The sequence below is a fragment of the Ranitomeya variabilis genome, chromosome 5 (assembly GCF_051348905.1).
Source record: "Ranitomeya variabilis isolate aRanVar5 chromosome 5, aRanVar5.hap1, whole genome shotgun sequence".
NCBI lineage: Eukaryota > Metazoa > Chordata > Amphibia > Anura > Dendrobatidae > Ranitomeya > Ranitomeya variabilis.
The window spans coordinates 431,683,901-431,709,173 of NC_135236.1; the positions used below are offsets into that span (position 1 = coordinate 431,683,901).

Sequence of the window (25,273 nt, forward strand, 5' to 3'; positions counted from 1 at the left end):
TAGCTGCTGCACATGACCTTATTCTTTTTTTGTGATGTGAGTCATCCATACAGTGTAAAGTGCTTAGTAGAGATGGGTGAACCCGAACAGTTAAGTTTGGCTTCCATACCGAACACCTACTGTTCAGGAATGGACACTGAGCATGAAATTCACCAAGAAGTTCAAGTTACTGTTCGGGTTCAGCTGCCTGAATACAGGGTGTTTATCACACTGTCATGTGTATGACAGCGAGGCAAACACTGCTTCTGATCGGCGGTAAAATCATCCCCACTGGTCAGAGAGCCGCGGTTCCCACATTGTCAAAAGACAGTGTGAGCGCTCAACTGTGATCGGAGGTATAAAGTTTATGTCCGGTCACTGGTGTCAGCGGATGGGACTACAGCTAACATTATCCGATACCTGCTGTAGCTAATAACAGCGAGAGCAGGAGTGTATTCATTATCTAGCTCCAGCACTGTAAATAAATAATTAAAAAAACTCTGCGTTGGTTCCCCTGTAATTTTGATAACCAGCCAGGCAAAACTCACAGCTAGTAACTGCAAACCTCAGCTATCAGCTTCAACAAGGCTGGTTATCAAGAAAAAAGGGGTCCCCACTCCCCATGCATATTTTTTAATTATTTAAAAAAAAAACGGTGTGGGGTCTCACTTGTTTTTGACAACAAGCCTTGCTAAAGCAGACAGCTGGGGCTGGTATTCTCAGGCTGGTGAGAAGCCATGGATATTTGACCCCCCAGCCTAAAAATAGCAGGCCGCAGTTGCCCAAAGAAAGCATATCTATTAGATGTGCCAATTCTGGCGCTTTGCCGGCTCTTCTTACTTGACCTGTTAATATTTGTGGGGTTGATGTTACCTTTGTATTGTCAGGTGACATCAAGCCAACGGCTTAGTAATAGGCATCTACAGTGCCTTGCGAAAGTTTTCGGCCCCCTGGCACTTTTCAACCTTTTCCCACATATCATGCTTCAAACATAGAGATACCAAATGTTAATTTTTAGTGAAGAATCAACAACAAGTGGAACACAATTGTGAAGTTGAACTAAATTTATTGGTTATTTTAAATTTTTGTGGAAATTCAAAAACTGAAAAGTGGGGGTGTAATATTATTCAGCCCCTTTAACTGAATACTTTGCTGCGCCACCTTTTGCTGAGATTACAGCTGCAAGTCACTTGAGTTATGTCTCTGTCAGTTTTGTACATCGAGAGACTGAAATTCTTGCCCATTCTTCATTGGCAAACAGCTCGAGCTCAGTGAGGTTTGATGGAGATCGTTTGTGAACAGCAGTTTTCAGCTCTTTCCACAGATTCTCGATTGGATTGAGGTCTGGACTTTGACTTGGCCATTCTAACACATGATATGTTTATTTGTAAACCATTCCATTGTAGCTCTTGCTTTATGTTTGGGATCATTGTCTTGTTGCAAGAAAAATCTCCATCCCAGGCTCAGGTCTTTTGCAGACTCCAACAGGTTTTCTTCAAGAATGGTCCTGTATTTGGCCCCATCCATCTTCCCATAAATTTTAACCATCTTCCCTGTCCCAGCTGAAGAAAAGCAGACCCAACCATGATGCTGCCACCACCATGTTTGACAGTTGGGATGGTGTGTTCAGGGTGATGAGCTGTGTTGCCTTTACGCCAAACATATTGTTTAGAATTGTTGCCAAAAATGTGATTTTGGTTTCATCTGATCAGAGCACCTTCTTCCACATGTTTGGTATGTCTCCCAGGTGGCTTGTCGCAAACTTTAAACAACACTTCTTATGGATATCTCTGAGAAATGGCTTTCTTCTTGCCACTCTTCCATAAAGGCAAGATTTGTGCAGTGTACGACTGATTGTTGTCCTATGGACAGACTGTCCCACTTCTCTGATCAGTCTTCTCCTTGTTTGAGATGAAAGTTCAGAGGGACAGCAAGGTCTTGGTAGATTTGACGTGGTATGATACTCCTTTCATATCAATATGATCGCTTGCACATTGCTCCTTGGGATGTTTAAAGTTTTGGAAATCATTTTGTATCCAAATCCGGCTTTAAACTTCACAACAGTATCACAGACCTGCCTGTTGTGTTCCTTGGTCTTCATGATGCTCTCTGTGCTTCAAACAGAACCCTGAGACTATCACAGAGCAGGTGCATTTATACGGAGACTTGATTACACACAGGTGGATTATGTTTATCATCATTAGGCATTTAGGACAATATTGGATCATTCAGAGATCCACAATGAACTTCTGGAGTCAGTTTGCTGCACTGAAAGTAAATGGGCCGAACTATATTGCACGCCCCATTTTTCAGTTTTTGAATTTCCACAAAAATTTAAAATAACCAATACATTTCGTTCAACTTCACAATTGTGTTCCACTTGTTGTTGATTCTTCATCAAAAATTTACGTTTGGTATCTTTATGTTTGAAGCATGATATGTGGGAAAAGGTTGAAAAGTTCCAGGGGGCCGAATACTTTCGCAAGGCAGTGTATAAGGCACCTATCCATTACTAATCCAACAGTTATATAGTAAATAAAGACACAGCCAGAATAAAGTCCGTTATTAGAAATAAAACAAAACATACTTTTACTTTTTTATTTAAAAATAACAAACCAAATTATACTCACCAAATGCCTAATTCCACCAAAGCCCTCGTCTTCTGTAAAAAAAACAAAAATAAAAAACAATATCCCTCACCTCTCCGTCATCCTGTCCCACACCATAATTTATGTCTGGGGGAAAAACAGTTTTCAACATAGACAATGCCAAAATGCGACCATCCAGGCTGAGAACCACTGGTGAATGAGCAGCGGTGACATCATCAAGGTTACCTCTGGTTACTGAGTCTGCATTCTTAGCAGGACTGAACTGCCGTGACCTCAGTGAGATCTCCACTAGCATTGTGAGAGTTTTTCTTACACTCATTTTTTTGCTTACATGGATATACTTGTGGCATACGTGTGGTAACCAAGTGCTGCCTATGTGCCGCATCAGTACCACATGTCCCGGCGCCTGGGAAGCAGCAGTACTAAAGATGGCTCTCATAATTCTCCCCTACTCTGCTGGCAATCAACGCGAGCAGGGGAGAATGTTGACAGCTATATTCAACTGCAAAAGCAGGCGACGGCTGATGGGACTACTACTCACATCAACCTACACCTCCTGCTGCTAATAACAGTGAGAGCAGGCAGTGGTTGATGGGATTATTCATCAGTTGCCGCCTGCACTATAAATAAATAAATGAATGAATGAAAAAAATGGTGTGGGTTCCCCTGTATTTTAGATAATTATCAAGGCAAGACTAACAGCTGCAGGCTGCAACCTCTGATATCAGTGTTAGCAAGGTGATGTCATCCGTGCGTCCTCAGTGTGCACATGTGCAGGATGTTCTACGGTCCATGCTACTGTTAAAAAATGGACATGTCAGGGTGTTTTGCCAACAGATACAGATACACGGTCAATGGAAACACACTGACCTGTGCACAGACCCATTCACTTTAATGGGTTTTGTGTAAGTGTCTCCGGCACATGTGTAAAGAGGCCTTACTGGGATTATCCACTTAACAACTGACTTGTGGACAAGCGCTTGTAGCTAGGGATGCTACATTTCCCTGATCAGCTATAGGAAAAAAAAAAATGGAGACAGAAAGCGCAAAATAGGGTCTTATCCTTTAGATAACCAAGAGAGCTTTCTTAGAATTGCTCACCTGATTTTGTTGAATGAAGAGCATGTAGCGATTTTGGCTGCTGCAGATCCACAAGCCGATCAACGGCCGTATGAAAATATAAACTGTGCAGGAGGTGTGGGTTAAATCCGCGCTGCCTTAATGATGAAGTTCCAAGGATAATAAATTTAAAAGGTGGTTTATTCAACGCGTTTCAAGGTCAGTGCAAACTCTTTTTCAGGAAATTCCACATACAACATACCATACATATGTTGTATGTGGAATTTCCTGAAGAAGAGGTCGCACTGACCTTGAAACGCGTTGAATAAACCACCTTTTAAATTTATTATCCTTGGAACTTCATCATTAAGGCAGCGCGGATTTAACCCACACCTCCTGCACAGTTTACATTTCCCTGATGGCACACTTAGTGAACATTGTGCATGCCGGGGCTGAGTCCCACCCTGGCATGGCACATATGCTACTGATCCCGATGATTGAGGGCCCTACTTCTATTAGTGTTCATTCTACCTCCTAGACCAGTTTCTGCACCCTCTTCTGCTCCTTCTCATCCTCCATCACTAATGTACTATCTAGAAGCACTGCATCACTGCCTCAGCAAAGCGGCAACAGACTCTGCTGAAGCTAATTTACGTAGGAGACAAACTGCACACCGTGGCAGAGTTATTGAAAGGAATAACATACCAAACAGATCCTTGGCTCTCACCGCTGAACCTACAACCAGGCATGTGTGATAATGGCCGCAGCCAGGTGGCGGCTGTGAAGCTTGGCAAGCTCACACACACACGTACTATTCTTGGCCCACGTTCTCAACTTGGTAGCTTATTTTTTTCTGAAAACCTACCCAGATTTGCCAGAGGTCAAGGTTCGCCACATCAGTGCTTCCTTTTGCAAGTTGGCTATAGCTGTCGCGGCTCTGGCAGTGCTTCAGCAAGTGCCAGCTCACAACTGGTGTGTGACATCACGATGCACTGGAACTCCACAGTACACATTCTGTCAAAGCTTTGTGAGCAACAGAGGCCAATTGTGGAATACCAGCTCCAAAATACCTGTCGGTATTCCTGTCAGCCTCCGCAAATAAATTAAGAGTGGGTATGAATGTTTGACATTTATGCAGTTCTCCAAGATTTTGAGGACTTAACAAAGATGGTGAGTGGTGATGATGCCATCAACAGCTTAATGATCCCTCTTGTGTGCCTACTTAATCATTCGCTGCTGACAATTAAATATCAAGCTTTGCATGCGGACCTGGTCGAGATAAAGGAAGACATTAGACAGGGAAATACTACTCAGCCTAGCCTCATCTCATCTACTCAGTGTGCATTGGGTAATCATAAGAATGTGTAGGCTGAGGAAAAGGAGAAAAGGAGATAGCTAATAGCAGAGAGTACTACCCACACAAGCTTTGTTCTGTCTCTCCTACATGAATGGGCTGAGAAGAGAAATGAGGAGGAGGAGATGGTGGAGGGGTTCCTGGCACATATGGGCTACTTTATCTACCACTGCTTTTCCAGCGACCCTTGCATTACATTCACCTTGTCCAAAAAAGAGAACTGGTTGTTCATCCTGCTCTACCAATGCAACAGAAAGATCCTTCCATCTCTCCTTCCTGAGGTAGACAGATCTACTAAAATGGTGCTATAGCAGAAGGCCATTGTGGAAAATATATTTAAAAATTTCCCATCAGACAATGCTAGTGGCAGGAGGCAAGCTTTCTTGTCCAACCAAGAAGGAGACACGAGGTAGACCCACACCAGGTAGAGCAGAATTAGGGGTACACTTTCAAAGGCATGGCCCAATTTCGTGACACCCTCCCAGCATCCAGGTCCTGATAACTGGGTATTTTTAACAAGGAGGGGAAAGATTTGAAGATGGTCAAGCAATACCTGGCCAACAAAACCAGCATATTCCTTAATTCCTCTGCGAACTTTAGCTATTGGGTCTCAAAGCTTGCATTAGCTGTCCCTCTATGTCTTGAAAGTGTTGTGCTACCCTGCCACTAACACCTTGTCTGAGTGGGTTTTTATTGCCACCAAGGAGGTTATAACAGACAGGCGCTTTCGACTGTCATCAGAAAAATGAACAAAGCCTGGATTAGCCTAGACTGTTCCATACCACTAGATGACAGTAGGACATAAAGTGTTTTTAATCTTCAATATTTGAATGAGGCCCACCAGTTGTTGCCTCTTCATAATTTTTTTCCTGGCTTTCCACTGTTTGTAAATCCTTTCTGAATGTAGAAGTGGCACAACTGCACGTTCTTAAACTTTTTTATTAGGCACTACATTTGTATAACTTTTTCTTATAATTTTTTCATGGATTTTCACTGTGTGCATAGCCTTTACGAGTGTAGAAGTTCAAGAACTACACTTTTTAATATTTGAATGAATTACTACAGTTGGTGCTTTGACGGGTGTATGGATGACCCTGCTTGTAATTTTTGACAGGCTTGGAAAGTGTACAGAGATTTTATGAGTGTAGAAGTACCACATCTACACTTTGTTCACAATATTTGAAAGAGTTTCTTCAGTTGGTGCCTTGAAGGGTATATGGGTGAGCCTGCTTGTAATTTTTGGCAGGCTTTGCACTATGTGCAAAGCTTCTGTGAGGGTAGAAATACCAAAACTACACTTTGCTCACAATATTTGAATGAGGTACTACAGTTGGGGCCTTCAGGGGTGTATGTATTGTAATTTTGGGCAGACTTTTCACTTATTGAAGTGAAAATGCATGTAAAGCCCACGTATAAGTTCTTTAAAAAAGCACAATGCTTATTTATTAAGGCTTTGCTGCATTTTTATTATGGCTGCAATCTGAATTTAGCATGACTAATAATGAAAGTTATGCTTAACCTCTTCATGACAGCCCACGGTAGATATACATCGGCGCTATCATTGCTTTGTGCAGCTCCGAAGTTTATGAACGGTGGGTGGTCTTGCAGCGCTCAGGACCCCCAGGGTCCTGCAAGCACTGCAATTCCTGTGCAGAGCAGTTGCTCTGACAGGTGACATCATCAGGACCTGATTAGATCAGGTCCCAATGATGTTAACCCTTTACTACCTTCTAGATGCCGCAATTGTGGTGTTTAGAAGTTAGTAGAGGGAGACCCCTGCTATACTCACCTCTCTAACGCCTCCCGTGATGAGATCTGATAACATCACGGGGGATCCCGCTTTGTCCCGGCAGGTCATGTGATGACTTCTGGCTCTGCCAGCTATGGTGGCCTGTTAGACTCAGCCAGGGCCGGACTGGCCATCGGGCACTTCTGGCAAATGCCATGGAGGACTGAGGTGTACATTATAATATATGGAGGACAATGGGGTGTATTATACTAAACAAGCAAAATGCTGCCTATTCATCGAGTGATTGGATTGTTTATATGGGAACAGAAATCCTTGTTCTCAGCAGCACATCGCTGGTGTAAACTGTAGTTGTGCTGCTGATAACATGATACTGTATGGGGACAGATTGACAATTGTGATTGTCCTGTTCCCTTCATTCTTTCTCAGTTGGTGCAAAGAGGCCGGGAAACAAGCAAAGGACTTCAGTATTGTTTAGTAGCCTGAGATCAGTGCATGTAAATACAACCAAAATGCTTTGCAGGGAGACCAGGCAAGGATGATGACAGTTGTAGTTAGCATCCAGCGGCTGGGAATAGCACTAACTCTACTGCTTTTACAGCCGCCAAAGCATTAAATTCTGGCATGTGTAATGATTTTTAGGGTTGATATCAGCTGCGTAATGTCAGCTGCTATCAATCTCTGGTGTAAGTAATGGAGAGGTGTCTATCAGACACCCCCACTACTATCCCAGACCTGGCAAGACCCAGCGACTCTGAAGAGCGGTGACGGTAGTAACAATACCGCTCTTTACAGTCACTGAGTTCAGCGCAAGACCCGGAATATCTGAAGAGTAGTGTTGAGCATTCCGATACTGCAAGTATCGGGTATCGGCCGATACTTGCTGTATCGGAATTCCGATACCGAGATCCGATATTTTTGTGATATCGGGTATCGGTATCGAAACAACATTAATGTAAAAATGTGTAAAAGAGAGAATTAAAATAAAAAATATTGCTATACTCACCTCTCCGACGCAGCCTGCACCTTACCGAGGGAAGCGGCAGCGTTCTTTGTTTAAAATTTGCGCTTTTCTTTCCTTTACGTGAGTCCCGGCTTGTGATTGGTTGCGTGCCGCCCATGTGACCGGGACGCAACCAATCACAGCAAGCCGTGACGTAATTTCAGGTCCTTCAGGATTTTAAAATTACGTTCCGGCGTTGTGATTGGTTGCGTCGCAGTCACATGGGAGACGCAACCAATCACAGCAAGCCGTGACGTAATTTCAGGTCCTTAAGGATTTTAAAATTACGTCCCGGCTTTGTGATTGGTCCGCGTCCCGGCAACATGGCCGCCATTAACCAATCACAAGCCGTGACGTCACGGGAGGCTGGACACGCGCGCATTTTAAAATTTTAAAATGCGCGCGTGTCCAGCCTCCCGGCTTGTGATTGGTTGACCGCGGCGCAACCAATCACAAGCCGGGACGTCACGGGAGGCTGGACACGCGCCCATTTTAAAATTTTAAAATGCGCGCGTGTCCAGCCTCCCGGCTTGTGATTGGTTGACCGCGGCGCAACCAATCACAAGCCGGGACGTCACGGGAGGCTGGACACGCGCCCATTTTAAAATGGGCGCGTGTCCAGCCTCCCGTGACGTCCCGGCTTGTGATTGGTTAATGGCGGCCATGTTGCCGGGACGCGGACCAATCACAGCAAGCCGTGACGTAATTTCATCACGGCTTGCTGTGATTGGTCCGCGTCCCGGCAACATGGCCGCCCTGACCAATCACAAGCCGGGACTTCACGTAACCAAGTAAAAGCGCGAATTTTAAACAAACAACGCTGCCGGTTCCCTCGCTGAGGTCCAGGCTGCGTCGGAGGGTGAGTATAGCGATATTTTTTATTTTAATTCTTTCTTTTACACATTTATATGGATCCCAGGGCCTGAAGGAGAGGAAACCCTGGGAACCATCAGGAATACCGTCCGATACTTGAGTCCCATTGACTTGTATTGGTATCGGGTATCGGTATCGGATTGGATCCGATACTTTGCCGGTATCGGCCGATACTTTCCGATACCGATACTTTCAAGTATCGGACGGTATCGCTCAACACTACTGAAGAGCGGTGATATTACTGATGCCAACGCTCTTCAGAGTCACCGGGACCCATGCTGCTCAGCGGAACCAAAAGTGGCTGTAGGCAAAGTTTATGGAGAATCAGAATGAGGTTCCATAGCCTTTGGTCGTCTCAATCCCTTCATTACCTACGAGATCCAGTTATGTAGGTAAAGTAGCGGCTTTTCTTGGTACTGCAACTAAAAGCAATAAATAGGACTGAGCTGTAATGCTGGATACAACTGTAATTATATGTAATATAGTCGTGTTACACTCCCCTGACTTCTTGTAACCTACAAGTGTACAAAGATATTTTACAATCACCATGTGACAAGTGGGCCTTTGTAACTTCAAATGCCAGGGCTGAATTTTAGTCCCAGTCTGGCCCTGGACTCAGCTGTAGTTGAGTATAACAAGCGATTTGCCTGTACAACACTGACAGGTCTCATGCAATGCAATACATGTGTATTGCATTGTAATAGACCAGTGATCAGACAAATAAAAATTGAAGTCCCATGCAGGGACTAAGTAAAAAAAAGTTAAAAAAAATCATAAAATAAATAAGAAAAGAAAAAGTATTAAACCAATAAATACAAATATATATATATATATATATATATATATATATATACAAAAAACTACATATACTTGGTATCGCCACGTCCGGAGTGAGCCATCCTATAAAACAGTTACACTTGTTCACTCCTTCAGTGCACACCGTAAAAAAAAAAAAACGGAGCAAATACCTTTGGTTTTTCATCATTCGCCAAACAACAAAAAGAATAACATGCAATCAAATAGTCATATCAAAATAAAAATGGTAGCAATGAAAATGTCATCTTGTCCGGCAAACAACACGCTGCCAAAAAGCTCCAACAGAGAATAAAATAAAAAAGTTATAGCTTTCAGAATAAAGCGATGCAAAAAAAAAAATAGTTTTATTGTGGAAAAGGGGCAAAACGTAAAAAAAATCTATAAATGTGGTATCACTGTAAGGGTTTGTGCACACGTTGCGGATTTTGCTGCGGCTTCTTAGTAGTTTTCCGTGAGTTTACAGTACCATGTAAACCTATGGAAAACAAAATCCACAGTGCACATGCTACAGAAAAAAATGCGCAGAAACGTAGCGTTGTTCATTCCACAGCATGTGAACTTTTTGTGCGTATTCTGCACCTGCTCCATAATAAAAATCCACAGGTGTAAAACCACAGGTGGAATCCGCATAAAATCCGCAAAAAATCGCGGTAAATCCGCGGTTATTCCCAAATTACCAAAATCAGTCCAGAAAAATCCACAGAGTAATCCACAATGCGTGCACCTACCCTAATTGTACTGACTCGAAGAATAAAGCTACCTTTTTAATTTTACTACACATGGAACAGCATTACAAAAAAAAAAAACTATTCCTGAATTCCTGGTGTTTGATAAATCTGTCTTCCAAAAATCAGAATAGAAAGTGATCAAAAAAAATCATGTGCCCGAAAATGGTAACAATAAAAACGTCAGCTTAACCAGTATAAAAAAGCCATCACGTGACTCTGTAGGCCGAAATATGGAAAAATTATAGCTCTCAAAATATAGTGATGGGAAAATTTGTTTTGCAATGAAAAGCGTATTTTATTGTGTGACAGCTGCCAAACATAAAAACCCGATATAAATCTGGTACCAATGTAATCGCACTGACCCGAAGAATAAAATCACCTAATCACTTATATTGCACGAGGACCTGTGTAAAAAATAAATTAAACCAATTCTTCACATGCTGTTGATTTTTTCATTCTGCCTCACAAAGATCGCAGTAAGGCTCGGTGCACACTTATCCCGCGCACTGCGCTAAACGCTTACACCGGGGTTTCCGCGTAAATCTGTCAGATGGAAACCCCAAAGTAAGTGCTCAGCATAGAGCGCCAGATAAATCCAATCCCAAACGATATGTAAAATGTTCCCAATAAAAGCTTCAACTCATTCCACAAAAAAGCAAGTCCTCACTCAGGTCCGTCATCTGCTAATGGAAATATAGGGGGATTCCACGTTACTGGCAGCACAAAGGCTCTGGAAAAGCAAAATAGCTTCTCACCCACCAAAAGAAATTCTGCGCTCCCAAATTCAAATGCCCCCTCCCTTCTGAGCCCCACAGTGTACCTTAACCACATATATCATCCACATGCTTAGCATTTTTGTACAGCCCATCTAATTTATGGGTGCATGTATCCAGAAGCACAGGCTGCGCATAACGTACTGGTGACTGCAACATACTGGTAACTACAATGACAGTTTGCATTTTTCACTCAGCAAAATCCGTTGCTGTCTGTTTCTGGAAAACATTTATGGAGTCAAAATCATCACTACACTTGTAGATTGTCTCTTCAGAGAACACTTGTAGATTGTCTCTTCAGAGAGGAAGAGGACTAGAAATATAGTGCCACCTGTGAAGAGGGAGCAGCCGCCATCTTGAATATGGGGCATAATGTTGGCCTCCTATCAGAGATTGGCCTGACTCCATTTTGTCTCATATCAGAATTCACCTGGTCACACGTCTGCAGGCACATGAGCAATCCTAGCCCCCACCCTTTTCCTACTTGAACGAAGACCCTTTAGTATGGTAATGGACTGAGACCAGTGTAGTCTTGTACCTGTGGAATGCAGAGCTCCCCGGCCTCCACAAGCGACCTTCAACCTGGTAAATTGACCTCCAGCTTTATACATCTAAGCCTTGTACTATTATTGTTATATTTTACTCTGACTGTAACTCTTGGTATATTCTTACTGTATATTTCTTGCAATTATCTAGTGCGCCCTTAAGGCAATTAAACCATAAATTAATTTTGGGCAGATCCTTTTATTCTGATTGCGAATCTTAGAATACCCAGCGTGGGTAACAGGGCAGTCCCCCGGCGGCCATTTGCACTAGGTGCAGTTCCCTTATTGACCTGAGAGACAAAGGGGGCGCCACAGAGCTGTGCCTGTGTAGTTACGTCACGGATTGGTGACGTGGGAGGAACCAGTTTCCTTCACACCGCCTATTGGAAGTAGCAATCCTGACAGTCAATGTCGATACTTTAACGAGCCTTGTCACATGACTGAGGATAAAAGCCAAACCAGAATCTCAATTTGTAGACACTGTGTTTCGGGGTTCTGCCCCTCATCAGTGCAAAGTGTGAGATCTGACTTGGTTGTATAAGAGGCATCTGAATGGGATCGAATAAGTTTTGTTTCTCCTTGCGGAGAGTGACATGTTAAGCATGTTGAGGTGAGGACACTTAAACCTACAATGCTCCTCTGGGAAATATGCAAATTGTCTCTTTAGAGAGGAAGAGGAATATAACTCTAGTGCCTCCTATTGGAAGTAGCAATCCTAACAATCAATGTCGACCCTTTAGCAAGCCTTGTCACATGTCTTAGGATAAAAGCCAAACCAGAATCTCAATTTGCAGATTATTCTTGGATCCCAGTTAGATGCCTCTCATACAACCAAATCAGAACTCACACTTTGTACTGATGAGTGGCAGTAGCCCAAAACACAGTGTCTGCAAATTGAGATTCTGGTTTGGCTTCTATCCTAAGTCATGTGACAAGGCTCATTAATTAGTCGACATTGACTGTTAGGATTGCTACTTCCAATAGGTGCCACTAGAGTTCTAGTCCTCTTCCTCTCTGTAGAGACAATTTGCATATTTCCTGGAGGAGCATTTTGGCTTTAAGTATCCTCACCTCGACATGCTTAACATGTCACTCTCTGCAAAGAGAAACAATGCTTCTTGGATCCCAGTCAGATGCCTCTCATACAACCAAATCTGATCTCACACTTTGCACTGATGAGGGGCAGTACTCCGAAACACAGTGTCTGCAAATTGAGATTCTGGTTTGGCTTTTATCCTAAGTCATGTAACAAGGCTCATCAAAGGGTTGACATGGACTGTTACAATTGCTACTTCCAATAGGTGGCACTAGAGTTCTAGTCCTCTTCCTCTCTGAAGAGACAATTTGCATAGTTCCCAGATGAGCATTTTGTCTTTAAGTCTTCTCACCTCGACATGCTTAACATGTCACTCTCTGCAAAGAGAATCGATGCTTCTTGGATCCCAGTCAGATGCCTCCCATACAACCAAATCAGAACTCCCACTTTGCACTGACGAGGGGCAGTACCACGAAACAGTGTCTGCAAATTGAGATTCTTGTTTGGCTTTTATCCTAAGTCATTTGACAAAGCTCGTTAAAGGGTCAACATTGACTGTTAGGATTGCTACTTCCAATAGGTGGCACTAGAGTTCTAGTCCTCTTCCTCTCTGAAGAGACAATTTGCATATTTCCCAGAGGAGCATTGCAGGTTTAAGTCTCCTCACCTTGACATGCTTAACATGTCACTCTCCGCAAGGAGAAACGATACTTCTTGGTACACTTGTATATAAATTTCTAAAGTGGTGTAATATCCAAACTGGGGTCACTTGAGGTGGAATTCTGCTTTTCTGGCATTTAGGAGCTCTTTATATAGAGTCTGGAAACTAATGCATAATAATTAGTTCTCCAAGAGTCAAATAGCGCTCAGTCCCTCCAGAGTCTTGCTGTGTGGCTAAGCAGTACTGTACAGTCACATATGAGGTATTGGCAAGTTTAGAATAAATTGTGTAATACATTATGGCACCATTTTTACCCATTTCCAAGTGTGAAAATGTAAAATCTGGGGCTAAAACTATCTTTTTGTTTGTAAAAATGTAATTATTTTTTTCTTCACTGCCCAATGGTATCAAATTCTGTGACACACTTGTGGTGTCAATATGATCACTGCACCCCTAGATGAACTCATTCAGAGGTGTAGTTTGTTAAATGGGATAATTTATGGGGGTTTCTGCTGTTCTGGCACTTCAGAGGCTCTTCCAATATGACATGGCCACCTCAAACCAATGCAGCAAAACCTGCACTGTAATATGGTGCGCCTTCCCTTTCATGCCCTGCTGTGCTCACAGACAATAGTTTTACACCACATACTGGGTATTGGAATGCTCAGGAGAAATTGGACAACAAACTTTGGGGTTAATTTTTTCTTGCTACCCTTGTGGAAATAAAAAAGTGAGGGCTAAAATAGCATTTTTGTGGTAAAAATGTTTTTTTTTATTTTGACGGCTCAATATTATAAAATTTTGTGAAGCCGCTGGAGGTTCAAGGTGCTCACCAGACATTTAGATAAACTACTTGAGGGATCTAGTTTCCAAAATGGGATCACTTGTTGGGGATTTCCACTGTTTAGGCATGTCAGTGGCTCTCCAAACATAACATGGCGTCCACTATCGATTCCAGCCAATTTTGCATTCCAAAAGTTAAATGGCGCTCCTTCCTTTCCAAACCCTGCCGTGCGCTCAAACAGTACTATTCTCCCACATATGGGGTATTGGTATGCTCAGAAGAAATTGCACAACAAACTGTATGGAGCAATTTCACCTTTTACCATTATGAAAATGCAAAATATGAAGCTAAAATATTTATTTGGGAAAAATGTTATTTTTTTATTTCCACGGCTCTACGTTATAAACTTCTGTGAAGCACCTGTGGGTTTAAGGTGCTCAATACACCCATAGATAAGTTCCCTAAGGGGTCTAGTTTCCAAAATGGTGTCACTTGTTGTGGTTCCCACTGTTTAGGCACATCAGGGGCTCTCCAAACACGACATGGCCAACGCTAATTATTCTACCATATTTTACATTCAAAAAGTCAAATGGCGCTCCTTCCTTTCTGAGCCCTGTCGTGTGCCCAAACAGTAGATTTTCCCCATATATTGGGTATCGGCATGCTCAGGAGTTCTAGCAAAAGAAAATGTATATTCCTTTTTCTCCTGTTACCCTAGCTAAAGTAAAAAAAATAGGTCTAAAGGAACATTTTTGTGAAAGAAAAGTAAATTTCTATTTTTTCTTCCACATTTCATTCATTCCTGTGGAGAACCTGAAGGGTTAATAAACTTCTTGAATGTGGTTTTGAGTACCTTGTGGGGTTCAGTCTTTAGAATGGTCTCACTTTTGGGTATTTTCCATCATATTGACCTCCTAACCTCGCTTCAAATGCGAGGTGGTACCTAAAAAAATGATTTGGTAAATTTTGTTGGAAAAATTAGAAATTGCTGGTCAACTTTTAACCCTTATAATTTCCTAATAAAAAACAAAATTATGTTTCAAAAATTGTGCTGGTGTAAAGTAGACATATGAGAAATGTTATTTATTAACTATGTTGTGCAATATGACTCTCTGAAAGAGCATAAAAATTAAAACTTTAAAAATGTTCAAAATTTCTGCCAAATTTCATTTTTTTAACAAATAAACGCAAGTCATATCAAATAAATTTTACAACTATCATAAAATACAATATGTCACAAGATAACAGTCTCAGAATCACCGGGATCTGTTGAAGCGTTCTAGAGTTATGACCTCATAATAAAGTGACACTGGTCAGAATTGACCCATGAACAAAGTAAATTTTAATCAAAAGATAAGTTCCACAATGAGATTTGTTTAAAAATGTTCCTGTGCTGAGATATTCTAATAATTGTGACCCTGCTATGAACAGTCTTAATGTCTAACAACGCAGAGCTGCTTCTTTTTCTTGGTCAGCACATACCACACGTCCTGGCTCAGTGATGAAGCATAAGTGAGTACGTAGTCAACACAGCTGAGGCTCCCAGCTGCTGCTTCATGTGAAGTAACACATTTGCCTTGTTTGTTTTATCACAGGATTGTGGGGTATGTTTTGGCCATGAACTGGAGCAGCTCTCTTATTGCAAGATCTTTGATAAGGTAGTGCAAGTAGAGGCATGTTTAATATATTTTATAATATATTATTTTTTGTATAATATACAATGGGAATCCAGTCCAAGCTTTATTGTGTGTGTTTGGAATCCACTCCATAATATACCAGTGATTCATGCAGTACAAAAAAGGACAAGTGACACATGTCAAGTTATATGCCACAAAGAAAGAAGTAGAGAATCACTCTGTCTGTTTTATAATTTTATGTGACCCATTATACACTATTCAATATGGTTTTAATAGAATGAGATGGCTCAAATAGTAATACGTATGTGATATATATTGCAAAGTAAAACAATATAAAAACATCTAACCAATTAAGGTGAATTATATGCACATGGACAGTGTAATATACTTGAACTTGGTCTGTTAACTTTGGAACAAAGTGGAAGAGAGCAAACCAACCTGAGGAATGTAGATTATACACATAGAGACTGCATGTTAATAGTCGGATCAACTGTAAGTAAATCTCAAACCATGAAATTGAAATAGGCTCATTTACTAAGCTGCACTATCACAAGCAGTAGAGTTTAAAGTTTATTCAACACAAAAGTAAAAGAAAAGTTTTAAATAATAGAGAATTCAATCAACTGTAAGTAATAAAGTAATAATGATCAGTCTTTAACACACTGACTGGGACTTAAAATGTATTCAGCCTTAAGAGGCAGCTCTATTGGCTTATTGATAGATAATGATTGTGATGAGTAGATCAGGCAAAATTCAAATTTGCCTGATCACATGCATCTTCCCTGGAATTTTAATTTTCAGTTATTATTTTCAATTCTGCAGTTATTCTCCATGAAATCAATGTCCCTGGATCTTATACACACCTTACTGACTACTTCTCCGGCCCCACCTTTGCTCACCGTCCCATGTCTGGTCCTCGCAGCATTTTCTCATTGCCGCTGCTGTATTGATATCCACTTAGGAGGGTTCCATTTATGCTTTAAAGAAACAATTATATTTGTGCTTGTGCAATTTTTTTTGAACATGCAAAGGTAGATTCCAGGTGATATTCTTTATGTCTTAAACTGCTTTTAAATAATACGTTTTTCTTTTCCCCACAATCCACTCTAGATCCCCTGAAGCTAGTAAAAATGCCATGTTAGAAGAACATTTCTTCCACTGATTAGTATTTTTTGTTAGTTATTATCAAAGTCATGTTTAATGATTCTATGTGGAGTTAGATCTTAACTCAGAGCATAGTTGTGTAAATGGTACTTTCGAGGCAGTTTTATTACTTTTGGTTCAGAGTTATTTGCATTTTTTATGTCACGGATATGTATAACATTTTGGCTTAAAGTAATGTGTTTCTTTACACAGGGACTAATACTAATTTACAACTATAGTTGCTTTTTTAAATGTTTGGCAATATAAATTACAAACTTCAAGGAGCATACTGGATGTATTCTACTCTCTAATGTATTACTGTTAACAAGTGTTTTGCAGTAAAACACCAATACATCTTTATCAGCTTTGGAGGCATACTATTAACATTTTAATAAATAATACATAGGAAGTCATACATTTTTAATACTGAATGGTATGTTAAGAGCTCCATTTTGGTAGGTAATAATAACCTGCTTACAAAAACTCTTGAATAATTTATATTAATTTGAAACAACAAAATCATCTGTCTTTTTATAAGGTCAGAAAACACATACTTTCTATTAATAATATCATTATATATCTTGGGAATTAAGAATATTTACACTTAATTCAAAGTGATGAGGCATCTACCAGGGTTATAAATTATCTATATGTTATAAATTGAGGTTTGAGGCACCATTCTCTGATAAGAATATTTTTAAATGATTCATGCAATTCTTTCCCTCCAGTTTGCAGCTAGTATCTTGCCATGTTCAAGTGTTTTATATGTGTTTTGCAGGAAAACAGTATATCAAGAAGACTGACTTGTTTCTTCAGTGCTTAATGATCAAAACAAGGAACATGTAAATATTTGACTGACATTATTATATCAAACTACCATATCGTATTTAAAGTAAAATATCGTAGTAAAAGAAAAATGGTAGTTCCACACCAAACGTTCATCAATGCTTACATTTCATAGGCAGACTGGCATAGGACAAATGTTTATATTAAATGTTACACTAATTTTGTGTGGGACAGTTTTTTAATCAGTACAGAATATAATTCTAAATAACTTAATGCTTTTAATTAGAGATAAGTGGATTGAGCCAAAGAGGATAGAGTTCAAGTCGAATTTCTTAAAATTTGCAGATTCATGCAAATTCATTTGAATTCAAACACTCTGAGATTTGATCCCCAGTTTGCAAAAACTTAAATTCCTCATCACCTTTTCCCCCGCTGCTGAAGCATTAGAGAAATAGTTAGCATCAGTTTGTGTTGCCGCACAGGGCTCTTCATAATGCTACAGATTATCATATGATGTATAGGAGCGTTAGTATCTGAGCCATTTGAGATCACCGATTGCCAGTGAAGCATAAATTATAAAACAGTCGTTTTCCATTTCTAGAGTCACTAGGTAAGTCTCTCTCAAAGTTTTTGAACAGCATACCCTCTTTTAGAGGCAATTGCCCAATTTTACACACAATGCCCTCGCAAAGACCTCAAATTTAATATCCTGTAGATTTAAAATCTATCTGTTTTGAAAAAAAGAAATACAATTCTCACTTGTTTTACTTCTGTCATAGCTTTGGTTAGATTGTACATTTATTTGCCATGTATTATGACTGTGTTTATAGAACCATGCTTAAATTAATTCACTACAGGTGTTTAATACATTGAATGTTTAGCACATGATATTACAGTAACTTATGTCTGTAAAACTTTGCCATGTCATAGTGACATGTGAGAATATGGCCACGTTGGCTGTATTTCCCCTCAGGTAACAGAATGCAGAATATGAATAAACTTGTACATTAAATTAAGCCGGTAGGATCCAGAGTTGATTATAAACACCCTTGGGCTGATAGATACAGTGCAGAGTCAGGTGCTGGTCAGGTTTATTTGTTCTATGCAGTTATCCTTTGGAGGTTGTTACCTCCTCCTTTCTGACTCCGCAACACACCCATCAGCCCAAGGGTGTTCATAATCAACTCTGGTTCCTACCACCTTACTTTAATGTACAAGTTTGTAACCCAGTTATGCGCTAAGAACCTTGACTTCAGTAAGCAATTTATTAATTGTTTTATACTTTTTATTACAGTTTACTCAGCAATTATGATATATTTTGTGGTATACATATAAATATATATATATATATATATATATATATATATATATATATATATATAAATATATATATATATATATATATATGCTTCAAAAAAGCAGGCAGCGCTCCATCTCCTTTGAAAACTGTGCAGGATTTAGTAGATTATTATTTCTATTCACTAAAGTTCATATAAAGTGCTTCAGTGCAAGTGACATCATGTGCTCCTGTGTCCATACATATTTGATCCCTTAACCCCTTTACCCCCAAGGGTGGTTTGCACGTTATGGACCGGGCCAATTTTTACAATTCTGACCACTGTCCCTTTATGAGGTTATAACTCTGGAACACTTCAACGGATCCCAGTGATTCTGACACAGTTTTCTCGTGACATAATGTACTTCATGATAGTGGTAAAATTTCTTTGATATTACCTGCGTTTATTTGTGAAAAAAGCAGAAATTTGGCGAAACTTTTGAAAATTTCGCAATTTTCCAACTTTGAATTTTTATGCAATTAAATCACAGAGATATGTCACACAAAATACTTAATAAGTAACATTTCCCACATGTCTACTTTACATCAGCACAATGTTGGAACCAAAATTTTTTTTTGTTAGGGAGTTATAAGGGTTAAAAGTTGACCAGCAATTTCTCATTTTTACAACACCATTTTTTTTAGGGACCACATCTCATTTGAAGTCATTTTGAGGGGTCTATATGATAGAAAATACCCAAGTGTGACACCATTCTAAAAACTACACCCCTCAAGGTACTCAAAACCACATTCAAGAAGTTTATTAACCCTTCAGGTGTTTCACAGGAATTTTTGGAATGTTTAAATAAAAATGAACATTTAACTTTTTTTCACAAAAAATTTACTTCAGCTCTAATTTGTTTTATTTTACCAAGGGTAACTGGAGAAAATGGACAACAAACATAGTTGTACAATTTGTCCTGAGTACGCCGATACCCCATATGTGGGGGTAAACCACTGTTTGGGCGCATGGCAGAGCTCGGAAGGGAAGGAGCGCCGTTTGACTTTTCAATGCAAAATTAACAGGAATTGAGATGGGACGCCATGTTGCGTTTGGAGAGCACTGATGTGCCTAAACATTGAAACCCCCCACAAGAGACACCATTTTGGAAAGTAGACCCCCCTAAGGAACTTATCTAGAGGTGTGGTGAGCACTTTGACCCACCAAGTGCTTCACAGAAGTTTATAATGCAGAACCGTAAAAATAAAAAATCATTTTTTTTCACAAAAATTATTTTTTCGCCCCCAATTTTTTATTTTTCCAAGGGCAAGAGAAGAAATTGGACCCCAAAAGTTGTTGTACAATTTGTCCTGAGTATGCTGATACCCCAAATGTGGGGGTAAACCACTGTTTGGGCACATGGGAGAGCTTGGAAGGGAAGGAGCGCCGTTTGACTTTTCAATGCAAAATTAACAGGAATTGAGATGGGACGCCATGTTGCGTTTGGCGAGCCACTGATGTGCCTAAACACTGAAACCCCCCACAAGTGACACCATTTTGGAAAGTAGACCCTCTAAGGAACTTATCAAGATGTGTGGTAAGCACTTTGACCCACCAAGGGCTTCACAGAAGTTTATAATGCAGAGCCATAAAAATAAAACAAACATTTTTTCCCACAAAAATTATTTTTTAGCCCCCAGTTTTGTATTTTTCCGAGGGTAACAGGATAAATTGGACCCCCAAAGTTGTTGTCCAATTTGTCTTGAGTGCGCTCATACCCCATATGTGGGGGGAACCACCGTTTGGGTGCATGGGAGGGCTCGGAAGGGACGGAGCGCCATTTGGAATGCAGACTTAGATGGAATGGTCTGCAGGCATCACATTGCGTTTGCAGAGCCCCTAATGTACCTAAACAGTAGAAACCCCCCACAAGTGACACAATTTTGGAATGTAGACCCCCTAACGAACTCATCTAGATGTGTTGTGAGAGCATTGAACCTCCAAGTGTTTCACTACAGTTTATAACGCAGAGCCGTGCAAATAAAAAATGGGTTTTTTTCCACAAAAATTATTTTTTAGCCCCCAGTTTTGTATTTTTCCAAGGGTAACAGGAGAAATTGGACCCTAAATATTGTTGTCCAATTTGTCCTGAGTATGCTGATACCTGATATGTGGGGGGGAACCACCGTTTAAGCGCATAGCAGAGCTCGGAAGGGAAGGAGCATCATTTGGAATGCAGACTTAGATGGATTGGTCTGCAGGCGTCACATTGCGTTTGCAGAGCTCCTAATGTACCTAAACAGTAGAAACCCCCCACAAGTGACCCCATATTGGAAACTAGACCCCCCCAAGGAACTTATCTAGATGTGTTTTGAGAACTTTGAGCCCCAATTGTTTCACTACAGTTTATAATGCAGAGCCGTGAAAATAAAAAATCTTTTTTTCCCACAAAAATTATTTTTTAGCCCCCAGTTTTGTATTTTCCCAAGGGTAACAGTAGAACTTGGACCTCAAAAGTTGTTGTCCAATTTGTCCTGAGTACGCTGATACCCAATATGTTGGGGTAAACCCCTGTGTGGGCACACGGGAGAGCTCGGAAGGGAAGGAGCACTGTTTTACTTTTTCAACGCAGAATTGGCTGGAATTGAGATCGGACGCCATGTCGCGTTTGGAGAGCCCCTGATGTGCCTAAACAGTGGAAACCCCCCAATTATAACTGAAACCCTAATGCAAACACACCCCTAACCCTAATCCCAATGGTAACCCTAACCACACCTCTAACCCAGACACACCCCTAACCCTAATCCCAACCCTATTCCCACCCGTAAATGTAATCCAAACCCTAACCCTAACTTAAGCCCCAACCCTAACTTTAGCCCCAACCCTAACTGTAGCCTTAACCCTAGCCCCAACCCTAACCCTAGCCCTAACCCTAGCCCTAAACCTAGCCCTAACCCTAGCCCTAACCCCAATCCTAACCCTAGCCCCAACTCTAACCCTAGCCCTAACCCTAGCCCTAGCCCTAACCCTAGCCCTAACCCTAGCCCTAACCCTAACCCTAATCCTAACCCTAGCCTTAACCATAACCCTAGCCCTAGTGGGAAAATGGAAATAAATACGTTTTTTTAATTTTTTAATTTTTCCCTAACTAAGGGGGTGATGAAGAGCGGGTTTGGTTTACTTTTATAGCGGGTTTTTTAGCGGATTTTTATGATTGGCAGCCGTCGCACACTGAAAGACGCTTTTTATTGCAAAAAATATTTTTTGCGTTACCACATTTTGAGAGCTGTAATTTTTCCATATTTGAGACCACAGAGACATGTGAGGTCTTGTTTTTTGCGGGACGAGTTGACGTTTTTATTGGTAACATTTTCGGGCACGTGACATTTTTTGATCGCTTTTTATTCCGATTTTTGTGAGGCAGAATGACCAAAAACCAGCTATTCATGAATTTCTTTTGGGGGAGGCGTTTATACCATTCCGCGTTTGGTAAAATTGATAAAGCAGTTTTATTCTTCAGGTCAGTACGATTACAGCGATATCTCATTTTTATCTTTTTTTATGTTTTGGCGCTTTTATACGATAAAAACTATTTTATAGAAAAAATAATTATTTTGGCATCGCTTTATTCTGAGGACTATAACTTTTTTATTTTTTGCTGATGATGCTGTATGGCAGCTGTTTTTTTGCGGGACAAAATGACGCTTTCAGCGGTACCATGGTTATTTATATCTGTCTTTTTGATCGCGTTTTATTCCACTTTTTATTTGGCGGTATGATAATAAAGCGTCGTTTTTTGCCTCGTTTTTTTTTTTTTCCTTACGGTGTTTACTGAAGGGGTTAACTAGTGGGACAGTTTTATAGGTTGGGTCGTTACGGACACGGCGATACTAAATATGTGTACTTTTATTGTTTGTTTTTTTTATTTAGATAAAGAAATGTATTTATGGGAATAATATATATTTTTTTTTCTTTATTTAGGATTTTTTTTTTTATTTTTTTTTTTACACATGTGGACATTTTTTAAAAAACTTTTTTACTTTGTCCCGGGGGGGACATCACAGATCGGTGATCTGACAGTTTGCACTGCACTCTGTCAGATCACCGATCTGACTTAGAGCACTGCAGGCTTACCAGCGTCTGCTCTGAGCAGGCACTCGGTAAGCCACCTTCCTCCCTGCAGGACCCAGATGCCGTGGCCATCTTGGATCCGGGACCTGCAGCAAGGAAGGAGGTAGGAGACCCTTGGAGCAATGCGATCACATCGCGTTGCTCCGGGGGTCTCAGGAAAGCCCACAGGGAGCCCCCTCCCTGCGCGATGCTTCCCTATACCGCTGGCACACCGCGATCATGTTTGATCGCGGTGTGTCGGGGGTTAATGTGCCGGGGGCGGTCCGTGACCACTCCTGGCACATAGCGCCGGATGTCAGCTGCGATAGGCAGCTGACACCCGGCCGCGATCAGCCACGCTCCCCCCGTGAGCGCGGCTGATCGCGCTGGATGTACTATTCCGTCCTTGGGAAGTAGGGCCCACCCCACATGGACGGAATAGTACGTCCAATGACAGAAAGGGGTTAATATCTTATAGTTCATCTTACTGTCCATCTATCTATTTTATCAGTTACATATTTCCGCTTACCCTTCAGGGCGCATGTTGTTCATAGAGGACGCCATGTACGCTGTACAGCGTTGTAACATTGCGCATGTCCGAGCGCGTCATCTCTGTGTAGTGGATTAAGGGCCAATCACCTACTCTGTGTGGCATTTTTTAACAGGTGCTAGAAACCACCATCTTTGTTGTGGCATGAGATGTGCCCTGAAGGGTAAGCAGATGTCACTTGCACTGATGCACTTTATATGAACTTTAGTGAATAGAAATAATCTGTAATGCACTTGGATTATTGTATATGTATTGCACATTTCTGTACTGTACAAGATAATTGGCTGTAATGGAGTATTGTTAAAATGCCTATATATATATGCACCATGGGGATACACCCACTGCTTCAGAAAGGCTCATTTGGAGCCGAAACGTTGCGCAGACATGTGGGTCTAATAAATCCTGCACAGTTTTCAAAGGAGATGGAGTTTTGCCTGTTTTTTTGAAGTTTATGGACTTGAGACAATCAGTGGACAGGCTGCTTGGGGGCCTTGCACCTGAAGACAAGTAAAGGATTTTGCTGTTCCTATTTTTATTAATATGTGGATGTCTGGAAATTTTTGCACATTTACAGTATTTTTAATATTTTTGCATTTAACATCCTTAAGCCATTTTTTTGTAACATGGAGGAATACTCCATGGAACCAGGGTTTTTTAACTACACTGCTGAAGATGAGAAATGTATACTTAGTAATATTGATGGGGATGCTGCTTTCTTGAAAACACCTTCAGTGATTGAAATGAAACATAAATATATAAATGAAACGTCTAGTGAGTTCTCAGCTACATTTGACAACTTTGGGACAGTTTCTGAAGGAACGCAAAATACCAAGAGGGTTGAGGTCTAATATTAGACCAAATTTATTTTTTTTTTTTGTAAATTTTGCATTTTGCAACAGGTTTACAATGATATCCAACAAGAATGCCATGGATGTAATGCTGTTAAATATTGATTTTTTACAAGTGAAAGTTAAAAAACTACAACAGAATGTGAGCGATGTGGAGAAAGGATACAGGAGGTGTTGAATAAGGAAGATTGGATGATGTTTAAAGAGAAAATTGATAAAGATATGGGTAAATTTTGTGGTCATTTGGAAGAGACTAAGAGGAAAAAGTGGAGCAGGGACACTGGAGATTATGAAACCGGACATGTGTATACTTGGCAGACTGATAATACTAAAATGCCGTGGAAGAAAAGAGGTTATTTGAACACCAAGGAGCATAGTATGGGAAACAATGACTGTATGAATAATAAATTTGCTTCTTTTAGATCCAATCAATGAAGCAGAAGACGCAAAAGGCGAAGAGGTAGGCGCCACTACCAGAGGCAAAAAGAAATCAGAGAAAGGCAAATTTCAACCACAAAAAACGTTGAACCTCAGGAAGAGGGAACAGAACTCATAGTGAATATTTCACAAAAGGTATTAACCAATATGCAAATTTCAGTGTTGAGCAAGGGACTGAGTTTCAGTCCATGCACACATGTGAACTGGTTTGAGTTACAGTTGGATCTTGGTCGTTTGTTTTAGATTGATACAACTAAAGGAATGGTTTCACAATAAGGATCTTGTTAAAAAAGTTAAGACTAGTGAATTTGACCTAAATGTAGTAGATCTGAGAAAAAGTAGCAATTTTATACCACCTATGAACTCTGCTGTAATTGATGCATTTGAAAAGGCTGTTAAAAATGATATTGAACAGCTAAGAGATGGTGCTCTGGGAGAGTATAAATATCCCAATATTCTGAAGGAAGAGTTTGAAGCCTTGCAGGAACTTGTCCATGATGGCGACATTATCATAAAA

The 25,273-nt window shown here is 40.6% G+C and overlaps 1 long non-coding RNA gene across 1 annotated transcript; it reads left to right on the forward strand.

Annotated features, from left to right (window-relative positions):
* Positions 1–15,345: 15,345 nt before the first annotated feature.
* On the forward strand, positions 15,346–24,841 carry LOC143773718 (uncharacterized). The gene is made up of 4 exons (XR_013215329.1): positions 15,346–15,479; positions 15,563–15,625; positions 17,526–17,589; positions 24,741–24,841. It is a non-coding gene; the product is annotated as an uncharacterized LOC143773718 (long non-coding RNA).
* Positions 24,842–25,273: the final 432 nt, after the last annotated feature.